The sequence below is a fragment of the Mirounga angustirostris genome, unplaced genomic scaffold (genome assembly GCF_029215605.1).
Source record: "Mirounga angustirostris isolate CCGP_5_RB_7025 unplaced genomic scaffold, mMirAng1.0.hap1 SCAF_6, whole genome shotgun sequence".
NCBI classification, from domain to species: Eukaryota; Metazoa; Chordata; class Mammalia; order Carnivora; family Phocidae; genus Mirounga; species Mirounga angustirostris.
Window position 1 is genome coordinate 137,441,154 of NW_026991714.1, and position 21,635 is coordinate 137,462,788.

A 21,635-nucleotide genomic window follows, 5' to 3' on the forward strand; every position below is an offset into this window, starting at 1 on the left:
TCCTGGGGGGGAAGTACTGGTCTGGGGCTCGTAGTCACATTAGAGAGGACGTGATGGGCCAAGGCCAAGATGACAGGTGGGAACCTCAGGAGAATATGTGGCTCAACCCCATCATTTTGTAGATGGGGAAACTGAGGCCCAGGGAGAGGAAGTGACCTAGTGCAGATTACTCAGCTAGTTGTGGTGAAACCAGCACTAGGATTCCTTCGAAGACACCCTTCCCGCCATCACTGCTGATATGCCCGCCTCAGGGTAACATCACCCAAGTAGACAGGTGCCTTCCACAGAACATCCTAAATACTTCATGTCACTTTGTCATCCAGTGATCCGATTTGGGGTTGCATTTGAGAATTGTACCGAGAAGACCGATTACCAAGAGAAGTGATGGCCTTCTTTTCTCAGCTGGTTAGATTCCCAGTGTATAGCAATAAAAGAACTATTTAAATAGACTATTTTAAGGTGATGCGGATTAAGGAGTGCACTTGTGATGAGCACAGAGTGGCTTATGGAAGTGTTGAATCATTCAGTATATTGTACACCTGAAACTAATATAATACTATATGTTAACTAACTAGAATTAAAATAAAAACTTAAAAAGCAAAGAAAGAAAAGAAAAATAACTAAATAGACTATTTTATTCCTACAGTTGGTGACTCATCCATAGTAATCTGTGTTATCATATTCCCTGAGCCATTCAAGTTTTTTCCAGATTTATATTCCATGGCAGAGATGCAGGGAGAGGCCCAGAAAACTCTTTATTGCTTGTTCTGAAAGCAAGAAATGTTCTGAATGACTGTACGCATGTACAAGTATTTCACACAGATGGCACTTGCTACTCTTTTACTCTTATTTCACTAAATGACTTATTTAGTGAGGTAACTTATTTCACTAAATATACTTGGGAAGAGTTGGGGGAAATCAAACTGTTGTTCACATCAATCCATCTTGTTAGTTGTGAGGACGTTGGAAGAGCAGAAATTTAAAAGCAACATGAATGTTCAGCAATGGGGGGAGGGGGAAGGTCAATATGCTAAAATACTATACAACAGCTAAAATAAATGAATTCTACACACATGCATCTTGAAACTAGTATGTCCGATCAAAAGTTAATTTTCAAAATGCTACATATAGAGCCATCTTAAAAACAGCACACATGTTTAGACATGCATAAGTATGTAGTAGAAGTATAAAAGCACGGACAGAAGCATACCTACTGGGGAAGGAGTACCAACTGTATTTGTAACAGGATATCTTTTCAAAAGAGCAGCTCCGTCTTCCATGCCATTAAACTGATTATTGTATTCCAAAAGGAAACAAAGAGAATGATTTTTAAGTATGTGTCCTGTGCAACAGTCCAGTGGGAAAGGGGGCTTTAGAGTTCTGTCTTGGGCTTTTGTGGGAGAATAATCCAAGTGAGCTGCCCTTTCACCTTGGACCCTGCAGCAGCCCCAGCTACAGGTTTCTGAGAATTTCCATCTTGGAAGGGGCTGAATCTAGTTAGTCTTCTTATCCCTAAGACTCTGCACAGTCATCCCTGATTTTTGTTTTTAATGAAATTTGACAAATAAAGTATGTGCATGGAGGCTCCTGTAGAATGGCCTTAATTTGTGCTTAGGAATGCATAATTTTATCAGGGTCTCTGTAATTAGATATTGTGCAATAGAATAAAAAGCAAATACTGCTTGTTCCATGGCAACAATGGCCTTTAGTACCTCACTATCTTTGAGATAACGAAGGTTTCCATAGATACACGTATCACATGGGATTTTTTTTAATAGACATCCAAGAAGAAAATGAAAGTTTCCCAGTTGGTTTTCCCCTATTTTTAAGGGTGAGCATATTAACGTGTGTTTTGTTCGCTTCTTTTTCTATTGCCTCCTAGATTTGGGCTTTTTCTCCCCCTTTTTTTCTCTGCCTAGACTGTAAATGTGAATACCTGAGGCTTCGTAGTCCTGTAGAATAATGTCGATGCTTAAACTCGTGTTTGGTGTAAAGAGGCTTATCTTTGGAGGGGAGAGGAAAGAATTGAGATTGTGGTCACTTCTGCGTAAGGAGTAAAGAAAGGTTTGCTGGGAATGCAGTCTGTGTTTTTAGCAGAGAGAGTGCTGACGTGCCAGGGCATGAACAAGAGAGCAAGCTCCTAGAAGACAGAGAGTGGCCTCACTCATCTCTGCGACCCCAGCATCTAGCATTGCAGGCACACAGTAGGTGCTTAATAATGAACTCCCAGCTGGTTAGCTAATCATGTAAAGGGAAGACAATAATATTTATAATTACTAAGAAAAGACATCGCAAGGTGAACTGTTGCTTCTAGACCAGAGGTCGGATGCCTGTGGCAGCAGGTGGGTCACATAAATGTGCACGGGTGAGGCTAGCCAGATATTACACAGTAAGAAGTGGAGGGCTTGGGGTAAACCAAGGTGTATGTGGCCTCTCTTAAAGCATTCCATCCACACTTTTTTCAAACACCAACTAAGACCAACAAAACACACTAATTTGCTTTCTGCCTGGGCTATAAGGAAAGCTAATTTCAGTACTGTGTTGTTTCCAGGGAGAGATGGCCAAATCCCAAAGAGGGTAAGGCCCATTCCTACCAAGTGCCAGTTTTGAGCAGGTAATTCTGCAGGGGCATTGCTCTCTACTAAGTAGTAAGACTTTGGGCTGGGCAGCCCTGTGCCAGGCCAGTCCTGGAAGCACCGGGCTCTTTTTCTCATAAGCATTGGTATCTGGTTGAAATCCATTTGTGATGTTCACCAAAGATAGCCTAGAAGGGGGAAAGTACCTAGCAAAGTAGGCTGCACCCTAAAAGGAAGGGTAGGTGGGAGGCAAGAGCAGCAAGCCCGTGTATTTGTGCTCTGCTGACATGCATGTGACCTTCAGCTCATCATTTTTAGACAACCAGCAGGTCAACCACTGCCTTCTGTCCAGCCTGCTGCCTCCCTGGGTTGATTTCCTAGAGTCTGATTAACTGCACCATCAAAAGAAAGCCTGATTGGTGGTACCTAAACATTCCTAATACAGATCCTCTTGGCCACAGGGTTTTTTGTTCTAAGAACGATGAGCCCAAGTACCTCCTGTTGGAGCACATGGCCTCAAATACTTGCAGATGTTCTGCCCGAGATACACCTAGGTTGAATTCTGGCAACTATTTCTTTTATCTCATATGTCATTAATTACATTGAATAGTATGATTGAAATTGTTAGGGCAAAGCCTTTTGCAAGTTCATGAGCATTAAGCAATTTTGTATGTGGCAGTGAAGTGTGCACCTTGAGAGAATAGTAACAACATTTTAAGAAGTGAAGAGAGATCCCGATATGCAGGGAGAGGGGCAGGGAAACACATTCACTTTTATTGTGAATCCAATAAAAGTCTTTGTGGAAACATAGAAATCAGAGCATTCCTTGGACTTACAGAACATTATCTTCTAAATAACTCAAGAGGCAGCTAGAGGTGTTGTCTTACCTTCAGATGATCCTGGGAGAGAAGGAAGGGCACTTGTAGAACTGTTCAGGCCCCGTTAGGCATGATGGGAGAGCGTTTAAAGCATCATTTAAGATATTGTCCATTTTTTCTAAAATTCAGAGTCTCATTGGAGGCAATTATACTCACCTTTGTACATAAGATCAATGAAAGAACTAAACTTGTCCCTCTGTCCATTAAAATGAAGAAATGTCTGGGACTCAAAAGCAAGTTAGAGGAAAGGAAGAATTTCACAGCATGCATCTGCAAAGGTGAGGAGTTGATCTCTACTCTCATTGTCTATATAGTCATTTTAAGATATTTAAACCCTTGCGGGTGGCAGCCCATCCTTCCTTTGCTCAACGATGAGTTTTCACGTTAGTAGAGTCGGCAGAGGTCCGGCAGCATTCTGTGATGGCTACAACTCACCTGTAGCCATTAGCACTCAGATATCAGTTTCATCTCCTTAACATCAACTAAAGAGTTCTTTTAACTCAGAACTCACGGAGAAAACAGGTCTCTCTTTGCAGGTTGAGAAGAACCAAAGTCAGAGTGTAGACATAACTATGCATAGGTAACATAAACAACCATGAACTGGGAACGGGTATAGAGAGGCCATAGAGTACAGTTATAAGGAGGTTGCAGGTTAATTACCAACTCCTGCCCATCAAGCTGTGATGAAACCCATGGTCAAGAGCTACCGGGGCTGAGCCCAGCCTGGCTCCAACCAGAGTCTCCTCCTTTGTCATCACACTGACTCCATTTTGTCCCTGCCTGGTTTGTGCTTCTTCGATACACCATGGGCTACTCTGAAACAGAGTTAATATCCTAATTACAGAGAGCTCTCCGTCTCACCAGCTGCAGTTGCTGAAAGATTAATTCCCAGAGTTCGTCCACCACATTTCTGTTGCTCTAGTACTTTCTGACCTTTGTGCTATTTGATAAATCTTTGAAAACGCTGAAAGTATGACTCTTCCTCAGTGGGAATATGCTTTGGAGAAATACCCAATACAGTGTATTTCTCCCCTGCTTTGGCAACCTGCTTGCTTTAGGCGAAGAACAACTTCTCCACATATAGATCACAGATTGTTTTCTGTAGGGAACTATCCCATGCCAGTATGTTATTAGGGGCAAGGACTATGGTGCCTGGTTGGTGTTCTGCTATTTACCTCCTTAAAATCCATACCATGGGGGTTATGGGGTTTGAGTATTGTACAGGCTTCTTTTTGGTCCTTCATTTCTCTTATAGGGACTTTTTTTCCCCACTTAGCCTCCTTTTTTTTTTGGTATGATAAAAGCCTTTAGCTTGTGGACACTAAAACCATATTTAACAAATCAGTAAGATATGCAACTTGAAAAAGGATTTTTTTCCTGATTTTGTACATGTGTTTTACAGAAAGTTTCTTATAAATTCAATCAAATTTAGTTATACATTAGGAAAAAAAATCACTTTTTAATAAGGTAAGTTACAAAAAATAGTGCCCTAAGAAGATGGCAATAGATGGACATTCTACTTATAACATATGTAGACTGAAAGGTATTATCGGCTGTTAGACTTACAACTTATATTTGCAGAGAGAATTCCCTCACCAGGTTTATATACATGAGAGAAATCACCCAAGAATCTTCACTTTTTTTTTTTTTAAGATTTTATTTATTTATTTGACAGAGAAAGACACAGTGAGAGAGGGAACACAAACGGGGAGTGGGAGAGGGAGAAGCAGACTCCCTGCCGAGCAGGGAGCCTGATGTGGGACTTGATCCTGGGACTCCAGGATCATGACCTGAGCCGAAGGCAGTCGCTTAACCAACTGAGCCACCCAGGCGCCCAGAATCTTCACTTTTTTGAATATAATAATAATACAGCCTTTAATCCCATAACCAGAAGAACAGACATCCCAAGTCACTTTTCTCAACTTTGGAAGGGGAATGAGTTGGGTTGGTGTTGATTTGGTTTTGGTTTTTGTGAGGTTTTCGTTTGTTTTTTCAGAGTTTCTGTCCTCAGAACAATATACAGTAGGCAAATCCTAGAAAGAGTTTATTCTGCTTAAAAAGTGAGCCTTTTCCCTCCAGAGTAATTGTTTGATGTTGAAACCAGGCCTATAATTACTCTTATCTAATAGTTTCATAGCATGCCATGCACTATTTGCAAGAAATTCTTTCCATCAGTTTTTTCATTGGTCATTCGGAAATACAATGGGAAAAGAGACTGTGTAAGGACAAAAGTAACCCCCTCCCCCCCTATTTATGTTCTGCCTGCCCAGCTTTGAGGTAGCCAGGAATGAACAGGAATGTTCTCTGTGAATATATTTTTATGAAAATAATTTGACATTTCTTTCTCTTATGGATGGGGAAAAACCTCAGTTTGAGCCTCTATCCGTGGGGATTGTAAAAGAGGGAGAAAGCCCTCCCAGGAAGAAACCCCTTAGGTCAGAGTGAATCGAACCATCAGAGAATTTCCATGCGTGCTCCCCAGGACTGAAGCTATAACAAGAAGAATTCTATACGCAGTGCAGGTGGGAATCTACGAGCCAGGGAGAGATGGAACACATGAACATCTTCCTGCCACTTGATGAAGATCCTGTTATTGTATAAATATGCAAGCTGCACCAACAGAGAAAATAGGCCAGGCATTCTGTTTGAGGCATTGCACTTCTGCATAGACAAAGAAAACTTTGGGAAAATTTGAGCCAAAGGCAAGAACGTAGACATTCCTTAGGAGGAAATAACCAAGGGGGAAGGGCCTGTTTACTTCTCAGGAAGTTATGAAATCTCATATGTAAAACACAGTCATATTTTTGTTATTACTTGATTTAACACTCCAGGAACTTAGCCCGGCCAGCTGTGACTCTCAGGCTGCCCTGCTCATTAAAATTCCCCCCTTCTGATTCAGACCCCTTTCTACCACTCCTAGATGTTGCCTGGCCTCTTGTCCCTAAGTCGACTCCATATAATTCAGGAATGTGCCTGTTCAGTGCTCCCAAGAAGTTTCTTTTTTAATAGCATATTTTATATCTAGAAAAGTAAAAGTTCATTGTAGAAATTTGGGAAAGTTCTGAAAAGCACAAAGGAAAAAATACAGGGCACAATAATCCTGTCATCTGTATGTTGTACCACTGTTAACACTTAAGTGATATAAAATTATCATTATTTTTTAAGCATCCAAACTAACCCTGAAGATACCAAGAGTAGAAGTGTCCAGAGCCTGTCCTTAAGGGCAAAAGTTCTGCCTTTTCTATCTCGGCGTGCTTGGCAGCTTGCCCAGTGGCCAGCATGCAGGTAGGCCCCCTACACACCTGGGTTTTTGGAGGAAGAAGAAGGCAACGCTCTAGAATGAGTCCAGGAAGGAAGAAATGGGTTAGTACTGTTTCTCAAATAGCAACTATGAAATATATTCCCCAATTATGACCTTTTTCTGGAATTGTCCAGAAATGTGAAAAATGTGTTCACAAGATGATCTGTGGGGGGTGGGAAGGAGGTTCAGAGAAGGCCAGAGTTTCTGGGACTTTGCACAGAAGATAAATTTACTTAAAATTCTGCACCATTTCTTTAGCGTCCATGACAGGAAGGTGTCTGTTTGGGAGAGTGGACTCTGGGCAGATGTGCAGAGCCCCATGCTGCTCGAGAAGGGGCCAGGGTCTGCCAAGGCTGGGGCCGGGCCGGCTGCCTTCAGTACTTGATTCGAGGTGGAGTGCGGTTCGAAGAAGGGGAGTGCAGGGGCCCGAGTGCTTGGGATCCAGGCCCTCGTACCCCACCGGGTCTGCAGGTGGACCGAACGTTCCCTGCACAGAGCAGCGCCCATAAACAGATTACAGAACCACCATCCGTTAATCCCCAAACAGTTTTTCTGTCACTTAATTGGAAAATTCATCTTATTTTGCCTCCAGGCCTTGTAGCCTTATTGCATTTGCACATATTTCAAAATGTTTCAAGCACTGACCAGATAACATTAATGAATATATTAGATAGGCAAACGCTTTTAAACAAAAAATAATAAACATACTTGTGTGTATATATTAAAAAAATGTTAATTCTGTCTGGAGCCAAACAGGTAATTTTCCCTTCAGCATTTTTTCAGTCCGCTAAGACAGGTTGGCCTAGGAGTGCAGTCAGCCTGTCTGCAGACTCGGGCTTGACTTGCATACCAGGGTCAGCTTTGCTTCAGAAACAGACAGGGAGATGATCTGATTGGCTCGCGGCCAGAGCACGCTCACAAGGGCTTCTTTGATGAAAGGGTTCTTGGTAAGTACTGTACCCAAAGCAGCCTGCCACCCTCATTTCAAAGATACCCATTTAGAGTAATTCCCAGAAAGGGGAAAAGCAGCAAGAAAAAGTGAGAGGGAGGGGAAAGAGAGAGAAAAAGAGAGAGAGCGCCCAGCTATAGGATTACCGCAAGAATAATTATGCTCCCTGGCATAGAGAAAGGGGGAAAGTTATTACAAATAAACTGCTGGATGTTGAAGTAGCTGGTTGGCAACTCTGCAAGAACATAAGGAATGTGCAATTAAGCTCATTAAAACATCATCATTATGCTTATCAATCTTTTTCCAAAAGGGGTAGGGTGGAGCAGTGTGTTAAGGCATGACTGCTTTCGCAGATAAAGATCCGGGGCTACCTCGTTTGTCGGACTTCTCCCCGCAAACAAAATGAGCTATTGAGTTCCACGCGGCACTTAGTTAGGCAGGCTGGCTTCCACTCACCCTGGAGTGGCGCCTGAACTCTGGGAGAGGCATTCAGGAGGCTGGCTCCTCTCAGCGGGCATGCTTCCTTTTGAGACAGTCCCCATCAGACAAGCGAGGCTTTATTAAGCATCTACTAGATGCCCAACACTGGCATTTGGGGCGAATTCAGAAATATTATATATGATGTGAGCCCTGCCCTCTAGGCGCCATTAGCCTAGCTGGGGAGGTGAGACCCAGTCATCCATTCGTGATGCCAAAAAATGGGTATTGAGGGGCAACCATGTGTGGGTGCTCTGCTAGGAGCTCTGGGTACAGGGGTGACCGAAGAGGGCATGGGCCCCACCCTCACCATCTAGCAGAGGGGCAGGCAGGCAAGCAATGAGACAGAATTGCCACATGACCAGTGCTGGGAGGGGAAGGGGAAGATTCAGGAGGGAGCACAGGGTGGGAGCAAACCATACATAACTTGCTCATTTTCCACATTATGTTTGGAGCTCCTTAAGGAAAAGCAGTGTCTCTCTTTTGCTTTCACTTTTTCTCTCTCTTTGCTGCTGTTGTTTTTTAATGGCATTTTTAATATGAAAATAATGTTTCTTGATGAAAATTAGTCACATGAAGAATAATATAAAAAGAAAATTAAAATCAGCTGTAGTCTGACCACCTAGAGGTTACCTGGTCTGATATTTAGATCTATTTGCCTCCAATCTCTTGATTTTATTTTGGGTTTGTTTTTTTTTTTTTTTTACAAAATTATATAAATAGAATTAATTTTTGCATTTTCCACTCGAACATTTTCCATACTGTTGAATATGCTTCAAAACATTGTTTAAAATGTCTGCACAGTTTAACTAATCTTCTACTGCTGGACATTTCGTTTCTTTACAGGCTTTCACCTGATAAATATGAAAAATAAGCGTGATAAATAATACTGCCCTGAGCATCTTTGTATGTAAGAGTTGTCACCTTTCCTATGCCCGCAGTTATGTGCAAAGAGCATTTATGCAATAACCACCTGTAAAAGAAAGGTACACAGTGCAAAGTAGGGGACCCACACTAAATAAATCTGGAGAACAAGGAGCTCACTGGGGCTTAGCACAACAGGAAGGCTCATGGGGAAGGTGGAGTGGTCCAGTTTTTTAGAGTCTTGTATTGCTGTAGATTGTCTCAAAACCCCAACTTGCATTTTCTTCTAAGCATCTGTAAAGAGCACCTCTTTTTTTCCGTCAGCTCGGTCCTGGCAGCCTCCATCACCCACGTCTACGCCACACCTCTAGTTCAGTAATCCGCAAACATTTCTCTGCTTCAGAATCACCTGGGGTGCAGGTTAGACCCCCTCAATCAAAGCCTGTGGGGTAGGGTCCAGGAACCTGAGTTTTGAAAACAGGCAGCCAGGTGAGTCCAGTGCAGGGGGTCCAAGGTCCAGAGATGTGCGAGCACGTCGCAGGCTGCCATCAGCGGTACTGGGCACGCAGTGGTCAAGCACAAGGGCTTGGGGCAGACCTGGGCCCCACCAGTCACCACTGTGTGGCCTTTGCTCACTGAGCCTGTTTCCTCACCTGTAAAAGGAAGACGGTGATAGGACGTCCCTCCAAGAGGGTTTGTGAGGATTCAATGAAGGCTTAAGACTGTGGCGCTGAACCCAACCCACGACCTGTTTCCCAGGCACATCTCTGGGAGCTGTTCTAATCGTTCACATGCGCCATCCTTCTTTAAAACATGAGCAGCATGTGGGCCTCCCTCCTTAGCTTTTTGTCTTGGCTGAGACTCTGTTTTGCAAAGTGGCCTCAGAGCTCAGTGACCCTGCAAGGCTCCTGCTGTGACCCCTGCCATGCCTTCCGCTGGTGCCTACTCTGCTTCCCTAGGCCTCCTGGCACAAGAGGGGAGCCGTGGCAGCTGATTGGTAGAAATGCATCCTTGGTTGGGAGCCAAGTTAAGCTAAGGTGGGAGGGAAAGATAAGCCTGAGGAAATGCTGACGTGAAGAGGTGTGACTGGAGAAACACCAGTACCCTCCAGGACTAGGGGAGCCAGCTTGAACTTTAATTCCTGGTTTGATCAAGGTAGTGTAAAAATGGACCCCAAAGGTCTTTAGATGGAAAACTGGGTTTTAGGTTTCACATATTAGCTGTAGTTAAAGCCAAATGTTCATTCCTCTCAAATTGTGTGGGTGGATCACTTTGCTCCCACTGTTGAAGTATCGTGTTTTTAGCTGCTAATAAACTTAATAAAATCCATTTCTTATTTTCCCTAGTGTATTAAGTTCGTTCACATGCACTGCTGAACCAACATTTAGTGACACTGTGTTAGAAAGTATTTTTGTTGGAAACAGACAACGGACACAGTTCAACTGCAAAACACTTCTCAAAAAGGCTTCTTTTCTCCAGTCTCGAGCTTGCAAAGAGCCATTTGAATTCAGGGCATCCTCCCAATCAACTATAACACCTACACAAAGTATGAAGGAATTTTGTTTTATTGGTTCAAGAAGCAGATTCAAAGGAACTGCATGCTTCTCTACTCCCACAGAAGCTCCCACCTGTCCCCACCCCCCACCTCCAGCCTCCCATTGCCACTAACAGCCCCCCGTTTCCTCACTCTTCCAAAACCAGGGCTGCCCAGGTCAGAAGACTCGGGTGCATTTCCAGGGTCTACCCTACTCCAGGTATTCTCAAAGTGCTTGGTGATTGAATGTGGATGCTGTACTTAAGCAAAACAAACAAAAATGCACTTTTGAGAGGTGGGATGTGGAAAGTAGCATGAGGAATACTGGAGCCTTGGAAGGCTGGGTTGAAAAGAGGCAGAAATAAAGAAGAGGGATTGTGAAGCTCTAAACAAGGAAAAATATTCAGAAGTCCACATGAAGAAATAAAATCTAGGTAGGGAGAAATAGATGCTTTGCAGGGTTTTTTTAAGGATTTATTTATTTTAAAGAGAGCATGCACATGTGAGTTGGGGGGGCAGAGAGAGCGAGAGAGAGAATCTCAAGCAGACTCCCCACTGAACACAGAGCCCGACGAGGGGCTCGATCCCAGGACCCTGAGATTGACCTGAGCAGAAACCAAGAGTAGGACGCTTAACCAACGGTGCCACCCAGGTGCCCCCCACCCCCGATGCTTTGCAGTTTTTAATAGTTCTGTCTAAAATTTCAGAAGGTGGTGCTGAGACCATCCCAATGCAGGATATTTGTTGTGTGTTGATTGCTGGGGTGTATGAGTTGGAGTGAGGACAGATAGGAGATTTTGTTTTAAGAAAAACAAAACGTTGGAAACAATCCAGAGGTTTGTTGATCCATAATAGTGATTAAGTTCCCATTTGATTTAAGAATGCAGAAATCGGAGAGAACGTCCTTCCTTGTCAGTCAGGCTCTGTTTTAGTGATAGGTGACCCAATTTTACACGTGAGCATTCATTTTTCTTTTTTTTTCTTTTTAAAGTCCAAGAAAAAGATAAAGTCAACTTCTTACTCAGGCTTATGCATGCCATGACTGCAAGTCTTGAGAAATCTGCCTTTTTTTTTTTTTTCCAACAAAGTGATTGTGAGATCTTTGCTCTTCTGTAGGGTGAAAAACTAGAAAATTACAATGCCATGCCCATGTTTGCTCAAGTGATCACCCTTAGATTGTGTGGAGCTTATCTTCTGGTATAATCAGCATGGCCCTCTTAAACAGAGCTGTCTTTTTAAAACCCAGATCTACCGGTAAGATTTGTTTTAATTTAGGTCTAACAGCTTTAGGATTACCCCTCAAGACTATATCGTGAGGCTTTTGTACAAACAAGGAGCTTACACAAAACTGCCATTATAATGGTGGCTTGAGGTGGGGGTGGGGGGAACCTTGTTTGGTTGATTGAGTTATGATTGTATAGGGAACAAATAAAGGCTTTCTTTCCTTAAACATAACAGTTATGTCTTACTCTGGCTAATAATGCCACGTATTCTTTTAAAAAAATATTTACACAGCCTGACATTATTCTTAATGTCAATGCAATGTGTTACCTCTGGGTTGAAATCCAGTTTTAATCCTATAAGCTAGAAAAATAAGTTTGATCCTGCACAATTGAGTCTTGAAATTGTTGATTCTGTTGCTGTATTTATTACCATTGATGGTTCGTCTCTCTCTCCCTCCCTCCCTCCTTCTCTTCCTCCTCCTCCTCTCTCTCTCTCTCTTTCTCTTTCTCCATATAGGTATCTGAATTAAATCTATTAGATTTACATATGTATATAGCTCTCTATATGTGTATATCTGTACACATGTAACAATTCCATTCATGTTATAAGAAACTATCTTACTTCATTTTCTGGGTATCTACTCTGTGATCTCAATAAATTCTTTTTGTAATGAATTGATTTACTCCAGCCCTGTACGGTATTATGCTTGCTCATGCCTTCCTCCCCCAGAAAGTTAAACAGCTGTTCTTTGGCAGTTGTTACACTAGGTACATTATAGTTTGACCTACTAGATATTATTTAAAGTCTCTTGTAGGGGCGCCTGGGTGGCTCAGTTGGTTAAGCATCTGCCTTTGGCTCACGTCATGATCCCAGAGTCCTGGGATCCAGTCCCGCATGGGGCTCCCTAATCAGCGGGGAGCCTGCTTCTCCCTCTGCCGCTCCCCCTGCTTGTGCTCGCGCTCTCTGCCAAATAAATAAAATATTTTTTCAGATAAAATAATTTTTTAAAAAGTCTCTTGTAAATAAAATGGATGGGGAAGTTTTGGTGCCGGCTGGGTCACGTGACCTCAGCGAGGTGGTAGCCCCCCCGCTGGTGTTACGGATACTGCGGGCACACGAGAGCCGCACTCACGGGGCACGCAAGAGCCCATCACACTGCAGCCAGCTTTCCAGACGCACCTCCACGGCCGCAAGGTGTCGATGCTAAAGGCAAAAAAAAAAAAAAAGAACAAGAAAGTGAAATCGGGGGTGAAGTTAGACAAAACTAGACTGCGAGCTTTTTTTTAATTTTCTGAAACGAAAGCAGGTAACAATCCAGAAACAGGGAAGACAAAGAGAGGTTCCTACAAATTGGAATGGGAGCCACAGCGAAGGCTGCTTAAAGTGAATTTGAAATGACTTTGGCCCCGAAATAAGCACTGAGTGCTTTTTGAGCTCTCTAAATCCATCTTTAAATACAGTTAGGTTCTGCAAGCATATCTGGGCAGGAGATTTGAATTAAGATTTATAACTTGCACAGGACTAATTTGAGTCAGCTAATTTGGCATTTTGAAAGCACTTAAGGTCATTGTAATTATGCAAAAGATATGCAATCATTAGTTCCCAATATACGAATATCTCATTAATATCTACTTGGAGAAGAGTTGATGAATACGAGGCTATCACTAGCTGAAAATGAACGTTTTTACTTGAAAACGGGGCTGTTTTTCACTGCCGGCTGCCCCCAGAATTGATGAAGTGCCAAGCCTGGACAGCAACAGGCTTGAAGTTTCAGAACCATGTCTCACACACATGTAATGGATCAAGACACTGAAATATCACTGATCCAGCTCCTCACAACCAACAGATCTGGGGGAAGGCTAGTTTTAAAAAAAGAATTAAGAGTCACAACTGGAGGACGTTCTGCATAGCCTCCACCCCTGACCTCAGGCGCTGAAAACTCTGTACCCAGACCGTGCCTACCACTTGGCCCCGGGCTCCCAAACCCCTGAGTGGTGCCGCTTTGGTTAGTAGAGAATGAGTGGCTGAGCATGTGGCCTCCTGTTTGACTTTAAACACCCCCACTGGCCTTTGGGACAAGTCTCACATCCGAGCGTAATTATAGGCGCTCCACCTGCAGTACGGTGATGGGTTCCCTTGAGTTCTTGCTACTTTTCCTGCATGTTTGTACTAAGAGCAATGTTGCTCTGCTTTGTAGCTCCGAGAAGTGGCTTTCATGTTCTGCTGGCAGTTAGGACACTGCTTCACTCATTATGGGACTTTACAGTCGTGTGTTTGGGAGTTTGGGGCATTAGATCAAGTTCTCTTTGTTTAGAGCCTATTTTATGCTGAAACCTCTCAATATAGCTCTCAGATGTTGTTTTATTAAAATACTCTACAAGATGATTGAGTTTCTGCCTTTGACCTCCAGCCTCACTTTTTTTTTGCCCCCTCCTGTCATATGATACCACGAACATGTAATGGACTGGGTGCCGATCAGACAGCTGTGCAGCACCTTGTACGACCATCTCACTGTTAGTCCGTTTGGTCCATGCCCTAACACCCTCTCCGAGAAACAGCATGCCAAGAATGTGTACGGTTTGGGGCACCTGGGTGGCTCAGTCGGTTCAGCTCAGGTCATGATCTCGTGGTCATGGGATCAAGCCCCACGCTGGGCTCTGCACTCAGCACGGAGTCTGCTTTGGATTCTCTCTCACCCTCTCCCTTCCACTCACTCTCTGTGTCTCTCTCAAATAAAGCAGTAAAATCTTAAAGAAAAAAAAGGGGGGATGTGTATGGTTTGAGGGAGAGAAAAAGGGAAAGACAGAAGGAAAGATTTGTAAACGCTGCAGCTGTGTCTGCCAATAACTGTCTCCAGAGTTGCTGGGAGTTCTTTAGAGCTTCCCCATAGACTGATGCGCAACGTGCTGTGCTGGCGATGGGTGCTCACCCTCCAGGGATATGGCACCCCCGGGAATTCTTAGCTAAGGGTAGCGACTTTTCCTCTTCCGTGCCAGAAATTCTTGGACTCCGTGTGCATGCGTGCTGTCAGTCACCAGCTACTTAATCCCACTCAGTGCCTCTAGTACCTGATGTGTCGGTCATTGTACCAGCCGTAGGCAACTCTTGATTGTCCATAGGAATGGAGAAGTCTCGTGGCATGGCTAATCCAAAACAGTAAATAATGCAAAAGAGGCATATTTTGAGAATTACCTAGTTGGTTCTGTTTTTACAAAACGGCTTTACCTTCCTAGTTGTATTTTGCTTAAGCTGAACTCAGTGTTTAAAATGTTCTATTTTAAGTTTTTATATTAGAGGACTGTATTTAAAATATTAGAAAATTATAGGAAACTGCGAAGAAAATAAAGATCCTGTCTAATCACACTATTGAAAATCTTTTACTGAATATATGTCTAGACATTTTTCTCGGGATACATACATAGATAGATACCAATTTTTAATTAAGTGAGCTTTCTTCATTTTACTAAATATAATGATCTTTGCGCCACATCAATTAATTCGTCTCAGCATCATCCTTTTAATCAGCTGCACGGCATTTGGAGTTTTGAGGTGCACCACAGTTTGCTCATACAAATGCCTACTGAGGAACATTTGCATGATTTCAAAGTTATAGTTCCTTATAGTATTACAGCGTATACTCCTATACCTCCATACCTGTGTGCACCTGTTCTAATACCTCCTTAGAGTTCACGACTAAGGGTGGCATTGCTGGCTCATTTCCAGTTTTCAAAATGATGCCAAACTGTGGTCGAGAAAAGCGGCACAAATGCCCATTCCTGCAACAACGACTATTCCCCTGTCCTGGCTGGTGTCATGATTCCCTTTCACCTTCACTAGCCTGGTAGGTATGGAGGAAATGACGTCACACTGCTTTACCAGTTTCTCCATTTACTGGTTGAGATCAAGCATGTTAAAATACTGGCCACTTCTGTTTCTTCTTTTTAAAAGTACCTGTTTAGGTCTTTAGCCCATGTCTTCTATTAGAATCTTGGTCCTTTTAAAGGTTACATCTGCGTATTTTTTATTGATTGAAAAACACATACTGGGCACCTACTATGTGCTGAGCACTGCTCGGTGCTGGGGACACAATGATGGGCAAGAAAGACACAGTCCCTGCCCTGAGTTCAGTGGGAGAACAGACCTTAGCCACAGAATCGCCCAGATATGAGAGTGTGATTGTCATGGATGCCATGAAGGAGAGCTTCATAGTGCAACAGAACTCTGGGCAAGTGGTTCTCAAACTTCTGCAGGCATCAGTATTACCTGGAGGGCTTATAAAAAACACAGATCGCTGGGCCCTAACCCCAGAATTTCTGATTCAGTAGGTCTGAGGTGAGCCTGAGAATTTGCGTTTCTAACGAGACCCCACGTGGTGCTGATGACGCTGGTCCAGAGATCATGTGTGGAGAACCACCAGTCTAGAGATTTCTCCTGAACAGGGAGGCGGCCGAGGCAGGTTTCCTGAAGAAGCGGTGCTTGAGCTGAGATGTAAAGGCATTACCTAGATGCTCCTGTCCTTACAGAATAGCTTATGCAAGAGTCCGGTGGTGGGGAGAGTATGCAGAGAGCAAGGGACGTGAGGCCAGCGTGTCTGGAGAGGCACGAGGAGGAAGAGAGGAGTAGGTGCTGAGGGGGATATGGTAGCCAGGGTCAGACATGTTAGCGAATGTTAACATACATGGGTAAGGTTAAGCATAAAAGGAAACCTTAGGCAATAAAGTTGTTTTGTAGAAAGCAACAAAACTGAAGTTAAAAACTGACTCTAAGTGACGTACCACGTGTGTAAACGATACATAAATAATGAAAAACTGGTGCTTTCAAAGATAAACATTATTATTACAGAGTTACTTGAAATTTCTGGTTATAAGCCTTACTAAATTACATTAAAAGCTGGTTTATAAACTTAGGTTCAAATACAATTTTAGACATAATGGTTAGAAACAGGCTGTTTCCGGAAGCAGTTGGTATCTGATTCTTACCTCCTGGTTGCTCCAGGCGGCCTCACCTGAAGACGAAACCACTGCATGCAAATTAAGTCAGGATGAAAACCAGGACCCAAATTCCCATCGGAAAGAAGAAAGTGTGGGCGCCTGGGTGGCTCAGTCGGTTGGGCGACTGCCTTTGGCTCAGGTCATGATCCTGGAGTCCCAGGATCGAGTCCCGCATCGGGCTCCCTGCTCGGCGGGGAGTCTGCTTCTCCCTCTGACCCTCCCCCCTCTCATGTGCTCTCCCTCTCTCTCTCATTCTGTCTCAAATAAATAAATAAAATCTTTAAAAAACAAAAAGAAAGAAGAAAGTGTTAGTGCCCTTCAAGGAAGAGAGGAAACACGGCCGCTTCGGATTAACAAAAAGTGCTCAAACCTCTCCTCTCCCGTGATCGCTTTCATAAAGAAGAGGGACAGTGGTGGCTTCTTAATAAGACGTCCTGTCTGCTTCTTCATTAACCTTTTCCTTGGGGAGAAAGAGACGTAAGGGAGCGTAGATGTTCTAAGTAGGTAGAAGTATTTTAAGGTGCTGTGAGACTGGGTTAGTGGCAGTTACATGGAAGGAGATGGAGGCCAAGGGTTTCTTTTGTTGAAGCCCTAGAGAGAAAAAGGCAACAGGACGAGATTCACACCGGTTGTGGCTGAGTGAGAAAGGAGTAGCAATGTTGCATGCAGGTGTTAGTCCTTTAAATCTTGCTCCATATGGATTCCATGGCCTTCCAAACAGAGCTTTTAAGCTACGTATCTCTTCGCCATCTGAACTTTTATTCTTTAGAAGGGAGTCAGCTTCTTAATCTGTGGCTTAGAACTGACGTTTCAAACCATGTTGTAATAATAATAGAAGTACCAGCTAATAGGTACTGTTACTATCCTCCAGGTACTATGCTAAACTCTTGATATGAGTCATCTCACTTTAATTCTCACACCAACCTTTGGGGTAACAACTTGTATCATGTCCTGTTCCAGATGGTAAAACCAAGGCCCAAAGTCATGCAACTAATAAGACGCAATTTGGGGACTTGAATCCGGATGGTCTGACCACAGAACCCATACTCTTAGCCATTTGGCTGTCGTGCCTCCCACATCCCTTCTTCCCCTGGGGGCAGCAGACCTTAACTGCAGACGTTGTGCCCAAAAGGAAGTAGGTGCTATTCCCTGCTGAGGTTGAAGTACAAACTGTCCGATGAAAAGCACACTAGAGAAACCATTCTAGTGTGTTATACAGAATATGTTTGTCCTAGTCCTGAGAACAGGGAGGCATAAACTAATAACGGTGTGGAGTGTGCTGGAACAATGGGAGCAAATACCCTCTAATGTTAAATACATTGGTTTCGAGGTATTCAGCTAAAGGAGCCTGCCTGCCTGCCTGCCTGCCTTTCCTCTGGTCCTCTGTATTCTCCCAAGTTTCTTAGCTATGATAAAAAAAGAATAATTTAAAAAATTGTTTGAAGATCAAGGGGGACATGTAACCTACTTATTTAAAACACCAACTCCATATAAGTCATGGTTAGATGGTATGAAACCCAGAATGTTCTAGGCACTCAGCCCCTTCCCCGGACCAGTCTTCTCACCAGGCACCTTGGAGAGGGTGACTTTCCAGTGTTTGGGTGACTCCTTGTTCTCTTTTTATTGAATCTGGCTCAGCGGTTAGTGCGTGGGGGTGCTGCCGAGCGTGCGGTAGGACGAGGACACGGCGCCTGTTGGGATCCTGCTCTTTCCCCCAGAGGCGCAGATAAAATGCATCACCGTGCTTTGTGCCATGTGCTGTGGGGTACTTTTGTCACTGAAGGGGGATTCCACATTACTTCCCCCTTGCATCTTGACACGTTTTCTGGGACTTCGGCGCCCCACTCTCCCCCTGCACCCGAACACCGTATGACAGGTGACCACCAGGACCAAGCCAGGCCTCCGTCGTCCGCCCCTCTCTGTCCTATTTTGACCTGCAGCGCCTTGCAGCTCCCTGCAGATATTTGAAAAGAGAATGAAGTGATTTACATAATTAAAACAAATTGCCTGACGAGTGTGAGAATCCATTGTTGTGGTATAATGGCATGATTTAGATGCTTTGTGAGACACAAGGCTGGGGGGAAGCTTCTCTATCACCCTGGCAATGTAATTAGGCTCCACGGAGCTCTTTCTGGAGAGGCTTGAGGGCGATTAGAGCAGAACGTGGCAGTTGTCCCTGGAAGAAAGCAGAAGACCAAAATGGAAGACTCTGAACTCCACAAGTCGGCCTCATCCGCTGGAAGCATATAATGCAATTCCTGGAGCAACTGCTGAAGCCAAAGAGAGCATTTGGTGTTCCCCCACTGACCAGTTTACCGTTACATTTGGAGAGGTTTTTCCTCTCTCCTTGCAATGTTTCCACCGCCTACCTCTCTGTGTTCTGGTTCTCAACATCTTTAAAACCACATTTAGGATTTCAGATTAAAGGAGGTCAAAGGGGCCTGAAAACTAGACAGCTTAAAGGCAGTGCGTGAGCCTAGACTGGGTCCTGGAGCAGGGACGAGGGTGGCATAAAGGACATTATGGACATATGGGGACAGTGGCAGGATTAGAATGCAGGCTGTCGATTCAGTGTTAGTGTTGTATCACTGTTAAATTTCCTGGGTGAACGTGTCTGGTAACGCAAAGGGCCATGATGTCTGAAACTGACTCTCTCCTGGTCCCCAATGAAATATGCATTTATGCAGAGAGAGAGAGAGAGAATGGGAAAGCTTCTGGGGCAAAATAATAACAACCAGTAAATCTCAGTGAAGTGCATGGGAGCTCATTTTATTATTCTTGCAACTTTCCTGTTAAGTTTGGAATTATTTCAAACTAAGACGTTAAAAAAAAAATCACATTAGGAAGTAATTCTGGCCTTGTAGGACTGACAATTACTCATTTCTTAAAAGAAAAACTGGGAGGGCCAGAAAAGAGAAACAATATGCACACTCCAAATAATTTCTGTGTGAAGTAGGGAGAGCTGAAATTTGCAATTAATTATATCCACCAGTCAAACGAAAATCCAGATCAGCCCCCCACAGCCCTGCTGACTGGAGAATACAGAACACAGGCCTTGCTGGTGGCCCACACCGGGTGGACCATCGCGGGGGCCTCATTATGAGGTAACTGGGGAGCGAGGCCTTCGTGTGCAGAGGAAGGACCCGCGCTTCCTCTGATGGTGTCAAGGAAGGCTTTGTCAGTTAACTTGCAGGATCTGTTTGTCTCCAGTTCTCATAAGGAAGGAAATGAGTTGACTTGGAATCCAAGTCCATTCGGAACGGAACGCTAGATGAACCCATGGCATTTCTCTGTCTTCTCGTTAGTGGGCTAGACTTGCCAACAGCAGCCTCCCGGGTTATACCTGGATGCCCGTCCATCTGGGAGCTGGAGGTCCTGGGCACAGGAGGGCATTGATCAGAGCTGAACCCTCCCGGTGTCTTGGAAGGTTCTGCTGTGGGTGTGATGTCAAGCATGAGGGCCAACGTGGTAGTCACAGCTCCGTGCCGTGGGCGCCCATCTCTGCATCCTCTTGCTCTGCATGGCATTTGGAAAAGCATATAGCAAGGTCCTGGTGTCTCACCTCGTTTTTATCTTCCTGTTGGAACACTACCAAGCTTAGAGCATAGCCTGGGAGAGCAGGTAGGAAGCAGAGGAAGGATCTAGTTCAGAGAGGGCATACCCAGTGGCCCATAAGTACCGGCTGGGTATCACGGGTGAGTAAAACAAGCCAGGGGGGGTGATGAGGTAAACCAGAGAGTGGGTGCGCCACCAAAAAGGCTTCTTAGGATCCATTCCACTGCTGCAGTCAGGGAAGGTGGGCCCACTGAGGCCCATCCTCTGAGTTTTCCAGAATGCCTGAATTCTAGATTATAAATCTCCCCATTAGTAAATATTGGCAAGGAAAAAAATTTTTTTTTAATTAAAAACTGAGCAGGCCAAACCAACACATCTGGCAGGTGGGATCTGGCCACAGGCTGCCAGTTGGCAACCCCTGATCTGATCCAACCCACTCATGTTACGTGTTGGACAATGATACTCCACAGTTATTGGGCCCCAGCAGGGTGCTAGCCCCCAGAGAGGCAAGTGACTGGCCTCCGATCACACCATAAGTCAATGGCAGAGGTGGGCACGCTGCATCAAAGTGTTAACTTGTATAGCGAGTCTTCTGGTTTGACATGAAAACAAAAATTTGGCTAAAAGACTCAGCCTCATGAACAGGAGTAATTAACTCCAAATGTTTTTTAAAAAGAAAATTAATTCCATTTTTAAATCTCGTAACATCCTACTTCTGCCACATGTTTATAGAAATAACTCCTTAAAATTCAATGAGTATGTTTTTTCCCTAACCACAAACAAACTGGTTTTCAGAAACAAATACGTGTAAAGATGGGTTCAAAGTGTCAGTTACAACTGCTTCGGGGGAAAACAAACCCCCTCCAGTTTTAAATAAACAGGATGGATAGGACTTCTCTCAAAAGGAGTCTCTAGCTTCTCTCTAAAGAAGTTTCTGGCTCTCCCAGGGAACATTCTAGGCAGGTTAGAATGGAGAGGCCTTCAAGATTCCCCAGGCTGCAAGGGGAAGGGGAGGTTTCCATGAGTGCACACTGTCCCCCATCCACCACCCGCCCCCCGGCCCCACCATGGCAGTGTCCCATGTTTATACATAACTAAGGCCCCCATGTGCCCAATTCTGGAGTCAGATCACTCGAGGTCAAATCCAGGAGCTGCCCCTTACTAGCTGTGTGACCTTGGACAGGTTACCTAAACTCCTTCAGTTTCCCGGTATTTAAGTGGAAGTAGGAACGGTAGCTGTCGTGGGGAGCAGTTGTAAGAATTAAATGATGTAACCTGTGCACAAC

At 44.1% G+C, this 21,635-nt stretch overlaps 1 protein-coding gene across 8 annotated transcripts in view; it reads left to right on the forward strand.

The window, feature by feature from the left end:
• Positions 1-21,635, forward strand: part of VTI1A (vesicle transport through interaction with t-SNAREs 1A) — a 358,252-nt gene that overhangs the window by 292,621 nt on the left and 43,996 nt on the right. The gene's annotated exons all lie outside the window — the stretch shown is intronic.